Source organism: Apis laboriosa, unplaced genomic scaffold, assembly GCF_014066325.1.
Source record: "Apis laboriosa isolate Shangri-la unplaced genomic scaffold, ASM1406632v1 scaffold14452_cov158, whole genome shotgun sequence".
NCBI lineage: Eukaryota > Metazoa > Arthropoda > Insecta > Hymenoptera > Apidae > Apis > Apis laboriosa.
This window is the reverse complement of record NW_025221536.1, coordinates 148,332-168,802: the sequence shown is the minus strand read 5'-3', so window position 1 is coordinate 168,802 and position 20,471 is coordinate 148,332. Positions and strand designations below refer to the sequence as shown.

The 20,471-nt window shown below is 37.3% G+C and overlaps 1 protein-coding gene and 1 long non-coding RNA gene across 3 annotated transcripts in view; both read right to left on the bottom strand.

The window, feature by feature from the left end:
* The window catches only part of LOC122721144 (epidermal growth factor receptor), a 166,062-nt gene that overhangs the window by 76,091 nt on the left and 69,500 nt on the right, over nt 1–20,471 (bottom strand). The window lies entirely within an intron of this gene.
* On the bottom strand, nt 5,301–8,301 carry LOC122721148. The gene is made up of 4 exons (XR_006347871.1): nt 8,164–8,301; nt 6,327–6,467; nt 5,657–6,132; nt 5,301–5,473 (listed from the first exon to the last, which is right to left on the bottom strand). It is a non-coding gene; the product is annotated as an uncharacterized LOC122721148 (long non-coding RNA).

Here is a 20,471-nt window from a genome sequence, read left to right as displayed (position 1 = left end):
TGTCCACTTGCAATTAATTCCATATATACTCGGAAAATAACGAGTTATCGTTACACGGGATTACCTTAATGCGTTATCGCGAACGTATTAAAGTCTCAATTGTCTGTTTGAACAACTCGATAAAATTCTCATTTAACCCAGACTAAGCTTCAACTAAAACGTTAATCACTCGTGTCCATCGAAGACGATCTTTCGTTCTCTCACGAGATCAAAATCATCCTTGCACCGAATTTTTTTTACCTTTTTCCAAGAAAAACTTGGAAAAAAATCGCTTTAGATCGTTTAGATAGAGAAAGCCACGATGATACAGCTACGCTTCTCCCCCCACAGACTTTTCAAACGCAGAGGTCTTCTTGGCAGGTGTTTGCTTCGATGCTTCGTTTCGATCCTTCGATGCCCCTGACCCACGAACAACAACCATCTCGAATTCATCCTAAACATTTTTTCCCTCGTACACTGACAGGACCTCGTCGCATTGTTCTCTTCTCTAGCGGTTTGACTATCACCAAAGTGCTATTGTTTGCCGTTCCTCGACCTCACCCCCGCCTCAAGGATCCCCCGTTGTGAAACACGGGGGCCAGTAACACTCGTAAGAACAATAATGCGAAAATTTGGTTTGGACGTGTCCATTTCGATCCCATTTGTCATTGTTCGAAGGTTGTTTGTCCGGATGAAAGGCGATTCCAAGCCTTTTCCTCGAAATACGATAATTTTGGGATTAATGACTTTGGGTTTAACGCCGATCCTTAACGACAGTGGGATTAGTAACCCTCTTAATTTTTATGTTAATAAGAAAAATGGGATCTTTTGAGGTGAGTATTTTAAATTTTGAAAGCAGTAGCTTTGTCGAAGAAGAAAAATGGGAAAGGCAATTAGGATTAATTGTTATCATAGAAGGGATTATATACTTAAATGTAGATATAGTTTCCATAGAATTTGGGTGAATTTTAAGCAGTTTTCCACATCGATGTAACGATGCATTTTATTTTAAATTTTCTTCTTAAAATTTTATATTTGGAGAATATTAAACAGATTGTGTTCAGAATAGTAAAAGCTGTATATACAGCTGGTAGTATATTATCGGGTCGTTAGTTAAAATATAAAATCAATTATTGTTATTTTAATATTTAATTATTATTCTATTATTATAATTAATATTTTATAAAAGTTCTTTACCTTTTCAATTCAAGAAATTTATTGTTAAAATTGTATAGTATCAAATATGATATTACATATTTGTAAAGATATTTTTGAAAAAAATGGAAACGAATGGAGATCTAGGTTTCTTTATTTCTTAAAATCGACCAAAATTTGTCTTGGATCAAAAATACTTTCAAATATAAATAAATTCATAGTCTGATCATATCTCTTTTCTAACAAAATGATTTAGATTTTTCGTACATCTATAATCTTCAGATTTTAAAAAAGATTTATCAACCAATCGTTTCAAACTTGTAAACAATTCACTTTTCACGTTCATGCTAATTGTCAAACGCTCATCTCAGAATGATAATGGCACAAGTTTGCCAGGTAACAACAGGTGGCTTCATGAGCGCGTGGGCCTAAATTTAGCCTCGACATAACCTCTCCTACTCTCTTTCCATGTGACTTCCCCTCTCTGATCATCGAATTTGTTCTCTTTCCATCGACTGCCCAACTCTCTCTTATTCTCCTTCTCTCTCTCTCTCTCTCTCTCTCTCTCTCTCTCTCTCTCTCTCTCTCTTTCTCTCTAGTTTCCGCGCTTAAACGTCAACTCGCTCGAGCATGACAATATGATGACGAAATTATATGACAAGGAGGAATGATGGAAAAATTCGCTCCAATTGACACGGACGAACTAATTTAACTTGGAATTTAATTTCGTCGATGTAATGAGCGTAGAGTCTTGTCACTTTAATAAATACAACGCCTGGTAAGTGTCTCTGATTGATCGATCGATCGATGTGTTTGAATAAAAATAAGGGAATATTCGATATTACTTCTCCAATCATAACCTTTATCTATTTGGATTTCTGTATTCTTTCTTACTCGTATATACGTCCCAATCAATATTACATAAAACCTCCAACCACTTTGATTCTATTTAACTCGTTCTAATTCACATTGAATCGAATATATCGCATCCAAGAACACACATTTTTAATTTCTACTAATTAATCTAATTAATCGTCGAATCCCTTGTCCAAACGCGCGTTAAAATTCCCAAAAAAAAAAAAAAAAAAAAAAAATCGTAGGGTCAACGAAGAAAGTGGCCCGAGGGTAGAGATCGTTTCGTGGAATTTCAGGCATATCCGCAACGAGGATCAGGGCCATAATTCCGATGGTAAGGACGACGATGACGGCCATAAGGAAGCGCGAGATCAATCTCTATGGCCGGCGTATGCCGGACCTCAAGCGAGACAGGGCCAAGCTCGTATCTCGCGCTTCGACGCGCGATTTACAGCTGCCGCGTTGCTTTATTCGCCAACCTGTTCCCTCTTCTCGCTTCTCTTCACTCCTTGCTCGAACCCGAACGAACGAAGGAAGGCTCTCTCGCATTCCTGCCGCAACGTCGACCGCGTTGCCGGTACGCGAATCAGATAAAACTGGCACTGGAAAGTATATACGCCGCGACCTCCGCCGCGACTTTGAAGAATCGTCCTGCATCCCGGAGGAATCGTGCGGCTGTGCTCGCGTGACCATCACCTCTGGTGCATTATGGATGGCTCGAATTTTTTTTTTTTAGAGTTTCGATCACGGGGTTTTTAATTTTTTTTTTTTTTTTTTTTTTTAGAGTTTCAATCGATATCTCTGTCGACGATCTGTTCGAGAGCCGAAAAAGAAGGGTTTGGGAAGGCGGGGATTCTTCGAGCTTCGTCATTAATAGGCTTGAATAGGCGAGATGTAAAGGCGTGGTGGTGTAACGAAGTTCTTCTTTTTTGTACATTCTTCTCTTTGATGACTTTGATCAAAGATTTTGATCAATAATACTTAATTTTATATATTTTTTAAATGTACGTGTGCTTTTTTTTTTTTATTTTTTAAATTCGATCGATCGATTGATTTGGAATTAATTATGAGAATATTATACGATTTGTGTTAGCACAATCTTCTATTTTTAGTAGATACGTAGATACTTTTTCTTTTTTAAAGTTAACAAATTCTTCGTTTAATATAGTGATGTTTTTAACACTTCCATCGAAAGATGCGTAATTTTTTGTTACTTTATTGCCAGTCAATTACTTAATGTCAATTATATATGCGGTGTGATTGAAGAATTTTCAGAATTCACATTTATTTCTCACTAGTATTTATCATTTAGAGATATTGAGAGGTAAGGCTCTTAAATACCAGACAACGAATGTATTAAGTTTTACTTGGATTTACATATCAAATTGCCAGCATAGATATCAAAAGTTTCTCGTTCAACTCTCTAATCGCATAACTCTTAAGAAAGCGAATAACTTTTACCAATACCATGTATTGTATCAAGCATAATCATATCTCAATAGTTAGGAAATTTCGAACAAACATTATCAAACATTGATCTACACGGAAATTATTCAGTAAAAAAATCAATCAACATTCCTAACTTCAAGATATTTAAAACAACAAAAAGAAACAAACAAATTTCCTTACAACTTTTCCTCACAATTAATTATCCATTATCAAGAATCAAAATTAACATTCTTCCTTAAAAAATCCATAGAAAAATCAGAGAATCAAACTTCTTTTCTCTCTCTTTTAGAAAGAAACAAATCTCTCGTTGCAGACTCCATCAGACTCCACCATCCACGTTCCATTAAAAAAATATCGCCTCTCTCATTACAATCCTGACGTTTACTCATCGCCGAGGCACCGGAACGCGACGCAAGGGAACGAAAAGTGGCGAAGCACCCTCGAGCACAATCTCGCACCACGAACCTCTCTTCGTCCAACTCTCCCCATCAGAGGCCCCAGTGGTTCCGAGTATACCACGGGCATAGAGTGTCGACCATAACGCCGGCCAGAAGAGAATACCGGTTCGGAAAGCACAGTGGCGCCGCTACCCGAGGAATTCGCCTTTGGAAAAAATCACGACGAGATTTGAATAAGCCTTGCAATCTTGTGTCACAAAACTCATACCTCGCTCCCCGTTTCGTCCATGCGTTCCTCGAATTCCCGACACGCGAATTTTTCTTCTCTGTTACACACGTGGGCATACACACGCTTCCTCTTTTGCTCGATTTCTTCCGGAATCCTCGATGATTCGTTCAGATAAAAAAAGAAAATGTTTTTACGAGAAACGTTCGAGAAAGGAAGGAATTTTATTTAACAAATAATCAAATTTATTCGTTAATGAATTATTAATAAGCTGCAAATATCTTCTTTCGAGATTTTTAATCTTAACTTTTCATTTCCAATATTTTTCATGTACTTTTATATTTTTATATTTATCAGACGAAGTTCTATATTCATCAAGAATTTCTTACTGCGTGATTCTTACTTTTCGCAACAACAACCAGCTTCTCGATAAATAAATTTCGACCTAAAATCAATTATTCGTTAATTCTTATAGAAAAATTTGACTCGTTCATTTTTCAAGAATAGATTAAAAATGAACACCCTTTCTACACGACTTCAAAGTTGAACTCCATATCTTACGTACAGAAAGAACAGAGAGAGAGAGAGAGAGATTCACCGCTACTAGAATGCCAGCGATCCAAAGGGTCGATCGATAAGGGGGAACTCGGCTCGTTCGCGAAGATCGAGCGTCGGTTCCAAGAACTCGTTAATAATAATCCTCGGCGAAATTATTTATTTAGTCCATTTGCGGATTCGCGTCTGTCTTGGTACTACGTGACCACGCCACGATAATGAATCCCTGGTATACGTAAGTTGAGTTACAACAGCTTACGAAAATATACCTGGCTACAGGGTTGTGCAAAAGATGCGCCAAGAGGATAACGCGGGATCGAGCCATCCTCTTATTTTCTACGCTTCGTTCCTCTTTCGTCCTCGCCTTCCTCCGCCAATAACGCGTTCGCGCGGCCACCTTCTTGTTCTTCCTCTCCTGTCCACACCACCCTTTTGTCCCAGCCTTCAGTATTTTACTTTCGTGCTAGCTGGAAGAGCCATTGTTCATCGCGTAGAGAATCGAACGTTGCACGTTGTCGTAGAATCTGAGGGAATTTCCTCCAACATTTCGTGGTCACCCCTTAATGAGGGGCGAGAGAACGGCGTTGAAGTCGAGACAACGTACTTCTCTTTAATGATTTTTCTATCTTCTTTTTTTTTTTTTTTTTTTTTTTTAGACACGTAGCAGATGAGTTTCGTGTAATAATAATTCCCTCTTGCGGTTTAAAAAGGAAAGAGTGACGAGAAGATTGTTGGAATTGAATAATTTTTACATAATCGAGATGTTGCGAGAATTATACGAGTATAATTTTGGATATTATTATTCTATGAGGAATCCTTTTGATCTAGTTTATTTAGTTGAAACTTTTTAATAATTCTGAAAAAATTTAGAATCGTAATAAAATTTTTGTTTCGTTATTTAATACACGTTTATAAATTAATTATCAATAAACGGAGGATATTAGAGTTAAATGATATCTTTTTTTTTTTTTTAATGTAATTTATGTAATTACCATTTATAAGTTCAGAATTGGAAATAAAAAGATACGTGACGAATTACCTTCTTTTTCTGCCGCGAAGAATAATTTAAAATTATTAAGAGTGTTAACGGTGTTCCACGATACTTCCAAGAACCGTCGAGGCGTTATTAAAGCATTTCTAGGAAATATCGAGCTATAATTTCAATTTTTAGCGCCATTCTTCGTGCCAGCTGCGTCGATGCATGTCAGCGATGGCGCTCGCGAACGTTCAAGGATGATGGAAAATGAGGCGAGTAGCCGTCGACCCGTCAAACTCGTCAACAAGAAAAGACCTTGCGGCACGACAAATCCTTCTTTGCCTTCTCCTCTTCCACACGCCTCCCACGAATCGTCCCACGGTCGCCAATATTTGCGGAAACGTAAAGAATCGAGCGTCTCTTCTCTCTATCGGCCCCTGCCCATTCGAACGAGGAAGCAAATCGTAGATTGGCCGGTTGAATGCACCAACTTGTACACCAATCGTGATGGCGTACAATATTTTAATCACGATTTATATCTATTTCGTTTAAAGTACTTTATTAATCTTATCAATAAAATTGCTAGAAAATAATCGAAATTTAAATAAATCTATATAAATATTGAATATATTATATTCAATATTTATTATCAATAGATAATTATTCAATTATCCATGTAAAAGGTAAAATATCAAGTTTACTTGTATAAATAATATAAAGAATACATACGTACGTAATGTTTTTATTATTTAAATCGTGACAAAAAGTATCGTGTCGTTCTCAATTTAATCACTGCACTGGAAGGATGATACGAGAGAGAGAGAGAGAGAGGGAGGAGCCATTACAAAAGATCGTTGACTAATCGGTGCAGGAGCTGGAAGAGTAGCAGATACAGGGATTAGACGGCGCGTTTAAGAATGTGGATGCGGTTAAAGGATGCGATAAGAAGCGCGACTCTTTTCAATTACGGCTGCGGAATCGACATTCCGCGGACCATGCCTCAGCCATATTGTCGGGCAAGGATTTAAAAATCAGCTGGAACTTGAATAAGCCGACCGATAATAGCTGGCATTCCTCTGAAAATCGCACGGCTCTTTCGCCGAGCGTAAAGAAATAAAAATAAGGGAAAGAAGATGAAAAAGAAAAGGAGCCGGTGACGACGTGCCGTGCCACGTTAACTTTGAGATTTTAACTATTATTCGTTGACACGTGTCAATAAACATTCTATGTTATTATGCGTTGATAAAGCGATTTCACGATGCTTCGAATGGGTGGCGTTTAAAATAACGCGGAGAAATATCCGTCGCCTTGGAAGAATGTTGATCTTGAAGAAAAAGAGAGACAGAGAGAGAGAGAGAGAGAGAGAGAGAGAGAGAGAGAGAGAGAGAGAGGAAAAGAATAGGTTTGAATAGGTTGAAAAGAATATACGCGTGTACATGTATCTACAATGTATTGCTTGTTTTTCTGAAGAACTGTTGCAGCGGTTGACTGGAGGAGATTAAAAAGGAATATGCAAATATGTACATCTACCGCATATCTAAGATGTGTTTCTGATTTCCCTAACAAACTATTGTATCGAAGATCGAAGAGGAAAAGAGTGTATGCGAAGTATAATTTAACGTATAACGTGCAAGTGTGAAATTTTTTGTACCGTTAACCTTAACGAGAAAAGTATTTTTTAAAAACTTCTTTTCTTCGTTTTTATATTCTTCTCTTAATTTCCAAATTAGAGAGACAGTTTTCTTCATTTCGTCAGGAAGAAAGCTAAATCAGATCAAATAGCCGGCCGAGATATTATCGATTTCATTTCGATAATAATATAATATCGAATGATTTCCAGACGAGAATATTATTAAATATAAGATAAAGAAAATTATCGATTCTCGATTAATTAGCAGCGCGATTTAATCGAATCGAAACGAAATAATAACGATATCATTGATTCGATAGCTTTTCATTCTTTCTCTCTCTCTCTCTCGACTACGTTTATTTATTTATTTTTTTCCCCCCCCTCTTCCATCGCTACTTCGAGGTTGGTATATACGCCCAGCCTCTGTCGTTCGATCTCGATCGGTTTTTTCGCCGATCCGGCCAATTTCTTGACACATGTTCGGCCGTGCAACGCTGAATCACAGGGAGCAGCTTTTTATGGGAAAGCCGCGAGCTCGGTTTAAAAGTCAGCGAGCTAGCTACTTTCACCCGGTTCGCGTTGAAAAACGGCCGGGGCCCGAATTTTTTTGGGAATTAACCGGAGCAAAAGTCAGCATACGTCTCGAGATTACGACGTGCGGCGAGTAAAATCCACTCTGGATCAAAACATTAGCCTTTCTTCTGTCCCCTCGCTGTCCATTCGCAAGAACCGAATCGCAGGAATAACAGGTTGGTACACCTGCCATCCTAACCAGGAATTCGTGTAATTTTTTATCCATCCATCTCGTCCATCGTATCCTTATCGCGTCTATTAAATCCGTCACAGTGATTTCACTTCCATCCCTTTCTCTCTCTCTCTTTTCTCTCTCTCTCTCTCTTTTCTCTCTCTCTCTCTCTCTCTCTCCTTTTTTTCGACCTACGTCTTTCTTCACGATGCTCTCGTTTCGGTTCCATCATTCCCAATATGATATGATCGAAAAGCGACACCACACGTTGAGCAAACTCGACGTCTCGTGGTCCTTCCACGACGACGACGGCGGTTTCCGCCACGGTGGCTCGATCCGCTGACTTTTCAGGAACCGTCACTCCACATCCCTGGAGGAGTCTCGGCACTTTTGTAGTGACGAAGAGAGGCACGGAGGGTACATCACCTTCGCGTGTTTACCTCTTCGCCAACCGGTTCTTTCCCTCCCTCTCCCCCTCCCCCCTCGTGTCGACTATCCTTCCTCTCCCTTCCACACGGCCGCCTGTGTATATACCTGTGTACAACCTCGCGTAGAATCTATCCTTTCCCTCCCTTTCCCTCCTACACCTTTTCTCCACCACTATCTTCGCTCCGTTTTCTCGCTCCTTCTCAAACTTCGTTCCACGAACGTTCCTCCCCCCTCCTCCTCCTCCTCCTCGTCGACCGATCATACTCCCCTGCCCACTCCCCTCCTCGTCGTCCTCCTCGGTTGTTCTTCAGAACCGCGGTATTCAAATGACCTCGGATGATGGATATCCCCGTCTCTCTCGGCCTCCCGGTAATTGCCGCTATTCCCGTCCTTATTTTCGCCCGCGGTTGCGTTACTCTCCTCCGAAGAGGAGAGTGCAGAGAGGAGCGTACACACTCGCGCAGCGGTCGGCTCCTTTCTTCCCTCCTCTTTCGCGTGTACACCTCTCTTCTTACCTTTTTACTCGGTACCCCGCTTGCACAATACCTCGTGTGCCTCTCGGCACATAAGCTGGCTCTCTTATCTTGGGGAATTTCGTAAGGGGTATGCGGGATAAATTGCGCGGGAACCGATCCTTGGCGAACGCTTCACCCGAGTCGACCCTTCCCCTTCTTCGTGGAGGGATCGTGGAGGTGTGAAGGATCGAGAACTGTAATCTCGTCATTATGTGTTATGTTTCTTGTTTATTGCTATTCTGTCCCTCACAATGGATTTTCGAGAAGGTTAATCGGCCACCTTTCCAGCTTTCAAAATTGTATGATTGGTTTTATATCTTCACTTGACGAGTTGTTCGATGCGAGATGTTTGTTTCGTCGTTGGATCGTCGAGGATATTTATTGAGAAATTTATAAGAAATGTATAGAGTACGCGTATAATAAGGGTAGATTTTTTAATTTGAGATATTTATTATAATATTTGGATTACATTATCGGTGAAATCGATATCTCAAATGTATCAAAATATAAATTTTTACAGTGATTCGCGTTTCAAATGTTTTTATGCGTCAACATCTTTGAAATATTCAAAATGAAATTGAGGAAGATTTTTTCGAATGAAAATTAATATATCCGGATTATAAATTATTAATCTTTTGATTCTTAACGCCTATCGTATAAAATATCGCACTAAAACCAATTTTGATCGACACCAAAACCTTAGAATCAAGGTCTTTGTAAAAAGAAAGAGCTAAATAACGTGATAGGAGTATGATTAATTAGAATGTCTCATCACAACGCGGAAGATGAGAACGCATATTGGGATTACACGTATCATTTTTAAATTGATATTATTCTATAATAATCTTGATTTTATTAAAAATTCATGTGTATATTTCTTCAAATATATTATTATATTTGCAATTTTAATAAAAATGATTTGATATGATCGTTGCATACATAACGTAACAATTAGAGTTTTTAGAAAATTATTCTCAGTGTTTTTCCTCTACAATCCTCGCATTAATCTTTTCTAATCGGCCATGTTTCCCACTTAGCGCAATAATTAATGTTTTCGCGCGTTATTACGCAAGTGTACACTATATACAACGGAATATGCTGCTCGAGACTTGGAATCGAAGAAACTAAAAATAAAGAAACTATAAATTTCTATCCACGAATCTGGTTACGTAAACAATTAATGAAGCGTGCAATTGAAATAATATCGTATCCCTTGATGAATTTACGATTAAGAAACGTAAAATGTAAATTAGAAAAATTTTTAGTAGGAGATTAATCTACAAATGAAATTTATCTGTATCGTTTATCGAAATGAATTTTCTGAATTTTTTTTTCTTTTTTATTCAATTACCAATATAAAATTGTTAAACGATTTAATTTTAAGTTTGAAACAATATTTTATAATTTTCCATTTTCCCGTGTTAAATTTTCTCTACGAAATAAAGATGCAAATGTACGTGTACATTAACTAACGCTTTTCACGTAAGTGATAAAAATAAATAATGCAGTCTCCTGACATTTTAACGTAACAACACGCATACAATTTTTTTACTTGCAATATTCTTTCACGGATCGAATGTGATTTTTAATTTTTTCGACAAGAACTCTCTCCCCTTTCAAACTGTTTCAAACATTTTCTTTTAATAATACTTATATCAGAATGTACCAATACCTCGAATACAACTTTTTCGTTGTGTCTTCAAGAGAATGAAAGTTCACTTGCTCGATTCCAGAGTGCAAGTGGCATGTATAAACGTTTAACCTTTTCGTTGTCGAGAATGTTATCAAGATTCCTTCGTATCGTCTATCGAAGTAAAGTTCGACTCACTTCCCTATTGCATTCTCATGAGGTGAATACTCGAGAACAACACTCGTGTGTGCATTTTCGAACGCATCATGCGAACCATGGACTTTCGCTCACTATCTTCTTAATAACTCTTGAATCTTGAAATAATTATCTAACAAATTTCTTCCAGGAATGGAAATGAAGAATGAACGAAATTGTAATTAAACGAAATTTTACTACGAATGGCTTTAATTAAATCTCTCTTTTCTTCTTTTCTTTTTATAAAACAGAATCGATACATTTCTTTCAACAAAGTGTATATAAATAGTATTATAAAATTCTAAGCCAGATAAACTTGATCATATCGAATAATCCTATTAGATCGATAAATAGATTATCATTTTAATATTTTAATATTACCATTCGATGCGAGCACAGAGGAGAAGGCTCTAAAAGAATCCATCTTCGAGAGATATGATACAAATTTCTCGATTATTAAAAGCTCACGATTTCGATCAAAGATCCAATATTCGCCCTTAATCAAATGAAATCCACTCAAGAAACGATATCAAAACGATATCAACGTGTTTTGCATTATCCCATATTATACGCAGAACGTGGCGTTTCACTTTTGAAACGACTTGTAGCATACATGTAGGAACATGCACGAGTAGCTACGGGGCAAACAGCAATCATACCCATAAAGTTCCCGTGATCCCTTCGTGCCAGGGCCTCGCATGCTGAATAACAGCAACTATTAGTGGTCTGTCGGTCATTACAATCTGTCAGTCGAACGTACTCTCGTGCAAGCGCTTGCAGGTAACCTTGACGAATGAAACTATCGGCCAGCACGTGCACTTTTATCCTAAGGAGCCGTAAATACCTTGGATCGGGGGAGTGGAGGGGGGGAAAAAATCGGTTTCCCTGTTAGCCGAGGAGAAAACCGTATCGAATTCTGAACGATTTGATATATCATAGCTTGCTTAATATTTTACGAGTTCTTGCCGAGGGAAAAACGTTTTAAGCATAATTTACCAAGTTAATAGAGGTTGGGCATGACTTATGCCGACTTCTGTTATTCTTGGAACTGATATTTTACGACCTGTTATTTCGTGCACCACGCTTTCCAATAATAATCCAGGATTTAAATCATCCTCTGCGAAAAGTTGAACGAGTTGTCAGATAAGTTTAGGATATTCTCAATCTTGAATTGGATATTCTCAAATCTGAATACGTCTTCAACGAGTTCAGTTGTTCAGAGTATATTTGGTTCGTTAAGATGGGGCAGAGACTCGAACTTTGAGTCGAGCAACGCACGGTAAATGGCATTGCCACGATCAGATGAATCTCGATACGAGGCAGCTTCCAGCGAATCGGTTTTGCGCCAGGAACCGCTGACTCAACTCTCTGGCTGGGAGAGGTCTAGCCGAGTTCGCCCACATGAGACCCGGTTCTCTCGTCGTGCCTAGGCGTACAATTGGCCGGGAACGCGCCACACAACCATCCACAACGATTAGGCAATAGTCGCCGTTTTATAATTGTTCCTTCCATCGGCATGCGCCGATACAACAACGTTTCGACACGCATTCGTCTTATATACCTACGTTCGCGCGGCTCACCGATAAATCTCGAAATGTGATTTTGCTCCAAACGATTGATAACGTCCAAGGATTTCACCAATCGCTAATTGATCTAATCTTCGAGATTGGAATTACTTAGGAATAACGAGATTTAAACTCAGTGTTTTTGTCTAAATGAACTTATAAAGTTTGAAAGTTTATTTATAACTTCATAAATTTTGAAGTTTCAAACGAACTTGTTATATCCTTACGTATCCACAAATTTATATTATTTGTTCAACACATACTCGCTCCCATATCCTTATTCCCAATGTTTGATGGAAAAAATTAATGGAGATATTTATTTAAATTTTGGATAAAAAATTTAGCGAGTAAACCCGTTTTGTTGTAACAAAATATATATATACGATAGTATAAATCAGAGAGGGGGGAGGGGTCGATATCGTAGCTTCGTGCTCACGTTTTCTACATTCCTGTACCATAGTGGAGGCTAAAGTACGCGCGTATCAGGGAAGACGCGTGTACGTACGCAATACCACGCTATCCAAATATATATGGGGGACGATAGGTGATATAAAGTGGTAATGTCGCGAGCAACGTGAAACATAGGCCGATTGGGCCGGTTTAAGCCGCGCCTTATCGCTGCCTGCACTCGGCATACATCCACCAATGCGACACCCTATTCCCGTTCGTCGTTCCTCACTGGCTTCTCTACGTTTCTGCGGAATTAAATTTATATATGCCTCCTCGTATATAATATAATATATATATATCGAGACCTATTGCTCGAGTTGGCATAGAAGAATGACTGATCTCGTGACCAATGTCATCGAGACGTTACCGTCAACCGTTGGATTTATAGTCGGGTTCTCCCTGTTCGATGGCGCTATCGGGAGCACGGCAAATCGTGGGCTTACACGATTGTGGCTGGTGACGATGTTACGCTGTACGCGGCTCGACTCGATATGGAAATATTATTATTCTCGAAACTTGCTTTTGAAATGTTATTGTTTTGATTTGTAGAAGTGTCCTATAATATATGGAGTATATAATGTTTACAGTTTCTAAAGACTAATTAATTTGAGTATAATTTCACGTTTTTGTTGATACGAACATTGACATGTGTGAATGAATGTGAGAAATGTAAAATAAAAATTTTTTTACGGATTTTTTTTAATATCTTTGATAATGATACCTCGTAAAATAATATTTCATGCTCCAAATTTTTAACAATATATTTTTAAAATAAACTAAATAAACAATTTTCGAATTTTAATCATAGTAATAATTTTCACAACGATTTATCGTAAAATAATATAATAATATATTATATTGTATTATATTTCCATACAATTGAAATTCATTGTATAATTATCGTACGAGAATGCAAAAATAATTCTGTAAGACGAGTTTCCAAATTCAAGAGAATTTTGATTGAAACAAAAGTTTTTTTAGCATGGAATTTTTGTCTCGAGAATAAAATATTAAGATGTTGTAAGGTCGAATCTCTTTTTTTTATCATATGTAGAATTTATGGTATCGATTTCATAGAAAATATCTTTTTATTAATATCCCCTCGACAACAAACTTACTTTCACATCCGATAACTTTTTCTACAAGTGTGTTATTTACTCGCGCGATAGTTTAGCGCGTTATTGCTGTTTTTCAAACGCAATCGGAAAATAACTGTCTGGAGGTAACGAAGCTGTCTGTTCTGCGATAGGCAGCACGTGGGCGGCCTTTCCATTCAATAATGTTTTACGTTCGGCCCATTATCTTTTCGCTTTCTAAATTTTTCCTCGATAATGCACTCCATCTTTTCACACGTTGAAACTCCGCTCATTATTTCCATCTTTATTTCTTAATTTCTTCTCTTCGAAGTATATTCATCTTGTAATAATTGTAACAATAATAATAACTCAATTGTTAGTTTCGTAAACTTGTATATTTCTAATTTTCTTTAAAATAGTTGCATCAAGGATGCAATATCGATGTTAAAGTATTGTAATATCTGTGAGAAAAGAATAAAAAGAAATGATAAATATATTTTTTTAAATAATAAATTAAGTGAATATCTCTGTACGTACAAGAAATTCTAGAATAAAAATCGTATTTGTATAACAAATTAATTTGTATGAATGAAAGAGATCGATGTTGAGTAAAGATTTCTTAAACTCGTAGAAATAAACGTGATCGTATTGAGTTTTCCTCACTCTGATATCAATACACACATCAATATTTGATCTTGATAAAACGCATCGCCAAGATAATGCGTTATTTTAATGCGCAATCTAGAAACCTGAAATCCTTCATCAATCGATTATATATAAACTATATAAATTTATTCCTGATCTCATTGAAATACATAATAATTTACCCAAACTTCCTTTCTTAATAAACGACGAGTTGCATATACAATATACGCAACAGCATTATCCTATCCCACTTGATCGCAATTGACTCATCTTTCACACCATTAAGAAAAAAAGATGCTTCGTTTACTTAAAAATTTAAACCCATTGCTAATCAATCTTGAGAAAAATATCTAGGAATCATAGAATTTTTCGTTTCATCGCGAAGAGCGCATTTTCGTTTCAATAACTAATCAATATCTCTCTCTTTAAGAGTCGAAAAGGGACGCAATAACGATAATAAAAAAAAGGGGGACAAACCAAAAACCTCGACCAATATCCCCACGATTGACGAAATGTCAAGGTGGAGGACGAATCTTCCCCTATCGCTTCCCCTCACGACTTACATATTTCCGGCGCCTGCGGATCGAATACGTGACGAATATCAGTGAGCCGATTTACGCCGCAGTTCGCGGGAATAATGCTACACCTGGCGATAAACCATTTGTGTGTAATTCGATTATCTGCGACGGTTATTGCATGGGGTGGTGAGCGGACCAATCGGGCTCCCACCGGTCCTTATCGCGCCGGTTATCGACGTTTCCAACCGTATGCTCAACTCAAATATTGCGAATCGCTGGTACGCCAGAGTCAATAGCAGGCCGTTTACCTCGAGAGCCGTGGCGTAAATCGCTCGAATCGCGTTTTCTCCGGTAAACAAGATCCGGTGGAGAGACCGGCCATTACGCAGTTGCGATCGTACAACGCGAATCGAGATTATGGTTATCGTCTGCGAGTCCTTGAGCTAGTATCGAAGCTTGACCTCGATTTCGAATTGAAAGAAAGAAAGAAAAAAAAAAAAAAGAAAATTTGAGCGCGATGATAGAGGAGAGTTTGAAATTCATGGATTCTTTTTTTCTTCTCAGGATGATCACAGGTTTCGCGTTTCGTGTGGGATACGTTTATGGGGTGCGTTTCCATGAACGAGATTCGGAGAGGAGAAGAATAAAGTGTAATTTCATAATTTCATATGTTTGCTTCTTCGATTTATTTCTTGGTTATTATCGGTTCTTGTGCGAGATCTGGAAAACGATCGAGGAAAATATTTTGCAACGAAAGGTCTACGATCGATAGGATTTTTTTTTTTATCCGTGATGAAAAGAAGAAATCGCGATTGAATTATTTTCTATTCCGCAGGAATTTTATTCGTTGTTATTATTTATTCGAATTTATGAATTAATTGAAATCCTGAATTGAATGTATTTAATTTTAATTTCAATTTAAATACGAAATAGTCTTTAAATTTTTTTCAAATTTGTATATTTTATTTCAATCAGTTTTTCAAGATTATCAAGATTTTTATTTATTTTTTTATTTACTGGGATATAAAAGTGAACGGAACGTGATACTTTTATCATATCTTTAGCTTTACGAAGTGACGAAGTTTTTCTGAATTTAGAAAGTGAGTTATCGTTGAAATTTAAGGTACTTTATCTAAAATCTAGACGGTTAATAAAGTGACTCCAGCAGCTATTTGCTCTTGCCATTAATTCAAAGTTCTCTCTTCAACATAGGGGCGTCGAAAAACCACGGCAAACAAAACTCGTTTCTTCAAGATACAACGTTTCAAATTATCAAGTTCAGCTAAATAAAGTCGACAAGCTCACAGTCCCTGCTTATAATTTGATATTTTTGTTCCGACAGTGTTCTTCAAACACTGAGCAAATCCACAGAAGGAATCTCATAGAGCGAATAAAGAACAAATATACAAATCTTAATAAATAGTAAACTTTATACATTTACTAGAATCACAAAGAAGCTAAAATAATGTGCCTGATTAATTCCTTTGCTTACTTAATTATTCACTCGCTAAATAAATATGCAAATAATTTGCAATAAGAATAATAACGCTGTACTGTAAATGATTTAACATAATCTAAAGAATTATTGAAATAAAATTGTTATCCACAAACTGAATTGAATCTTACTTGATTTCTGAAAACCTAATACCATTGGTACATCATCCACGAAAAACTCTCTACATCAAACATTAGATTAAAATAAAATTTCCACATCTGAAATACAACCAATTGAACTAAGATAACCGACAATGGATCAAGACGAATGATTGAACTAAAAAAAGCAAAAGAATCAATAATAGAAATACATAATACAAAGAAAAAAACATTGAGAACAAACAACAAGTATCACGATAATAAAAAAAAAAAAAAAAAAAGGAAAGCAGTTGATAAATTTCTACAAAACATCCCACCTTTCCTCATAACGAATCCTTACGCAACGTACAGACCCCTGCTCTCTTTCCCCGACCCCCTACACAAACGTTTCACGAACCAGTTTACACCCGTTCCCCCTATTCATCCTAATCTCCGTGGACAGTGGTTTCAACGCGAATCAACGGGACGGAGACATGGAAAAGGCGAGCGAGCGTATTGGTGAACGCGCATAGGTAGTAGGAACACCTATAGGTAATTTAAAAATGAGAATTACGAGGCATAGCGCCGCTCGTAACCCTCGAGCCATGGAATGTCAACGGTAACTACCGTCGTACGTAGGAATAATATCGACTTCTTTACGGGTCGTTGTAACAGTACAAGGGACCCCGTGAGCTTCGTTCCCCGCCGTGAATCGTAGTGAAGAGAATGTCGGGGGCCCCTCCCTCCCTCCCTCCCTCCCTCCCCCCCTCCGGCCCCGTCCGGCCGAGACGTATATACCTACGCAACGCCGTGCCAGATGGAGAAAACAAATATAGTGTGATCGCTTAACTGTTGCTGTCTAAAGTGACTTTGGTCGGGGCACGGCCGAGTCACGTGTTCGAATATTGTGTAAGGGAGACGGGGAGGGGGAGGGGAGGATTGTGTAAGGGGAACGGGGCCATGGACGAGTCGCGAGGGTGTCGGGGATGATGCATAAATAATTTCAGCGAATGTGAATTTTTGGCTGAATTTTTTTCGAGGCCCACTTGTTTCTCGTTCGTCGATTTTTTTCCATAACATTAGTGTTAGTAATTACGCGGATAATATTCTTTTTATGGATGATAGTCGATAGAGATTTGGTTAAAAAGAAAGATTATTTTGAGATAAATAATGATATGATCGAGAACATTAACGTGCTACTGCAGAGTTAAGATGGAATTAATTATGAAGGAAAAGATACGTTTTAGATATTTACAAAATATGCTAAAGAGATTTTTTTTTTCTCGAGTATTATTTTATCGTAAGCTTCTAATTAATATTTATTTCATATACGTATAATAATAATTTTATACGATAGTGTTTTTTCTTTTTTCTTTTGAAAGGTTTAAAAAAGAAAAAAAATCGTTTACTGCAGAAATCTAGAATTTTAATAATGTTATTTATAAGTATATTCTTAGCAAAGCATTATCCACGAGAATTTTGATTTGTCTTGTACATTATTAAATTTGTCGTGATAAATAAATTATAAAAAAAAAAAAAAAATACAAAAAATTATTTAGCAATTTCTTCTATTTATCGAGAAATTTCACGGTAAAATTTATGCTTTGCGATTTTAACGATAATAGCCATTTAAAGATTAATAAGAAGGCAATCTGAAACGATTGTTTATTCGATACAAATCGATTCGATATGAGTGTAATTCAAACGTTATTTTCTTATCATTACGTATTCAAATATATAATGAAATACTTAATTTTTTTTACCTAAACTTACTTAATCGTGATTCGATTGAGCGAAATAAAATTCGAATTGGTCCAATTTTTGCACAAATCCTTCGATTAAGTAACCGTTCGTTACGAAATCGTGTATTCGTAACGAAGAGCGATAAATTATTCGAGGAACCGTGCGTGCTACGTGAACCGTATTCTTTATAGCGAGAATGTTTATATCGATCTTCTACACCCCGACCAACATTTATTCATTGAAATATTCCCTTGCCCAAGATTGTTTTAACGTTCCGGCCTCGACGTTTTGTTTACAGCTTGTTAAGCTCGGTAATAGCGATTACGATCCACGTGGTAGTGAAAAAGCGCATACAAAGCAGGGATACACACTCCGCCACGATTACTTCAGCGTGAACGATACGTGAGACTCATGAAAACATAACCTTAGAGCTCATTCATGGCTTTCGTTGAATTCGCAGCCCAAACAGTCGAATGTACGACTGCCATTCATCATGGTCACTCAATTCGGCTTACGATTTTGATCGTCTATAAACCTTGTACGTAGGAATGCTTGCACGTAGAGAATTCGACTGCGAGTCAAAATTATTAAAAACTTTGCGCGCCTGTTTTCATTTTTGTTCGATTTATATATCACACGTTTTCTTAAAACGTTTAATTTTTACTGGGATTCAGTCAAAAAATTAGAGTCAATAATTGAAAGAATAATAAATATTAAAATAGTAAAATATCAAGAATTGTGATCACATTGTTATTTTACTCTCCATTGTCTTGTAATGATTAAAATATCCAACTTTGACCCCTCGATCGGTATCGCGACAAAAGTAATTACGAAGAGGCGCGGATCTGCATAACAATAATATCTCCGATCGAGCGATTCAACGTGAAGAATACAGTAGCCTTTGAATAATAATTTGCATGACTGCATCAGTCTTGCATTATTACCCTATCGAGTTACGTATCCTTGTATAACGCAACCGAGTTGAACCGCACGGGATAGGGGATTCATGGCCGAGCATTAAAATTGCAAATTACGTACAAGGGTGTTGACAGAGTGTTCCTGCTTTTTAGCGTCCCTTTCTTCGCGTCTCGTCTCCTCTTTTTTTTTTTTCGCGACAGTCCGCGGCAAGGCATTGCCCGGACAGAATCGGCGATCGGCTTTAAAATTACGTAACGCTTGCAGGAAACGAAATCCATTTACCGATAAATGGACGCGATTACAAATCCATGGAAATGAATAAGTTAATTTCGCTTTTGCAATCGAATCGGCAGTCCTCTTATTATTATTGTTGCTATTAATTGCTATTATATATATGTTAAATAAATGGCGACTCGAAACGACAAATTTGAAATTTAAATTTAATTCGTTGCCATAGAAAGTATTAACAGGATTATTAAAATTTAATGTTTCCTCACCATGTTTAACGATCAGATTATAAATTTTGAAATCTTCTTTTGAATATTTTCAAGATTGTTATCCAAAAAATCTTTTTGGATTTTAAAATAGTGATATATTTAATTATTAATCGATTTCTTTTGAGGTTAAATAAAACCAATACTACTTTTTTCTCAAGTGAAACTGTGATGAAGTTCGAAATATCTTCGAACTAGCATACAAACAGGCTATTCGAATCGAAGAATCTTTAGACTAAAATTTCTTGAATATAAACAAAGGATTATTAAAAGAAACGAAGGATTTTCATATCTTCCATAGATTCTTTTCACAGATATCCACAATTATCCAACTTTTTCATTCCAAGCAAAGAGATCCATCTTCCTCTCTTTCTCCAAACAGGACTTGGCATTCCTCTAACTAAATCCCTTGCAACGGAGATGGACGAGTTCGAAGAAGCGGGGGTTTCGCACGTGCAAAACTTTTTCACGGTTTCGCACTCTTCGAATCCAGGAACTTTTAGCGAGCGTCGACTAATCATTGAGCGTTGCACTCGCGGACTTTGACAGTTGGCAGCATTGTTAGCCGGCGCAGAACGATAATTACCAAGCTCCGTAACGATCGGTATAGAACAGCCATTATCGTTTCAAAACGGATTCTCGCTCCTCTCGCTTTTCTTTCGCCTCGACGTTCTTGGCACGAACAACTCTTTCAATTTCTCTTCCTTTCTATGTATATATCTTCTTCTTTTGTTGGGTTGAAACGTTTCGAGC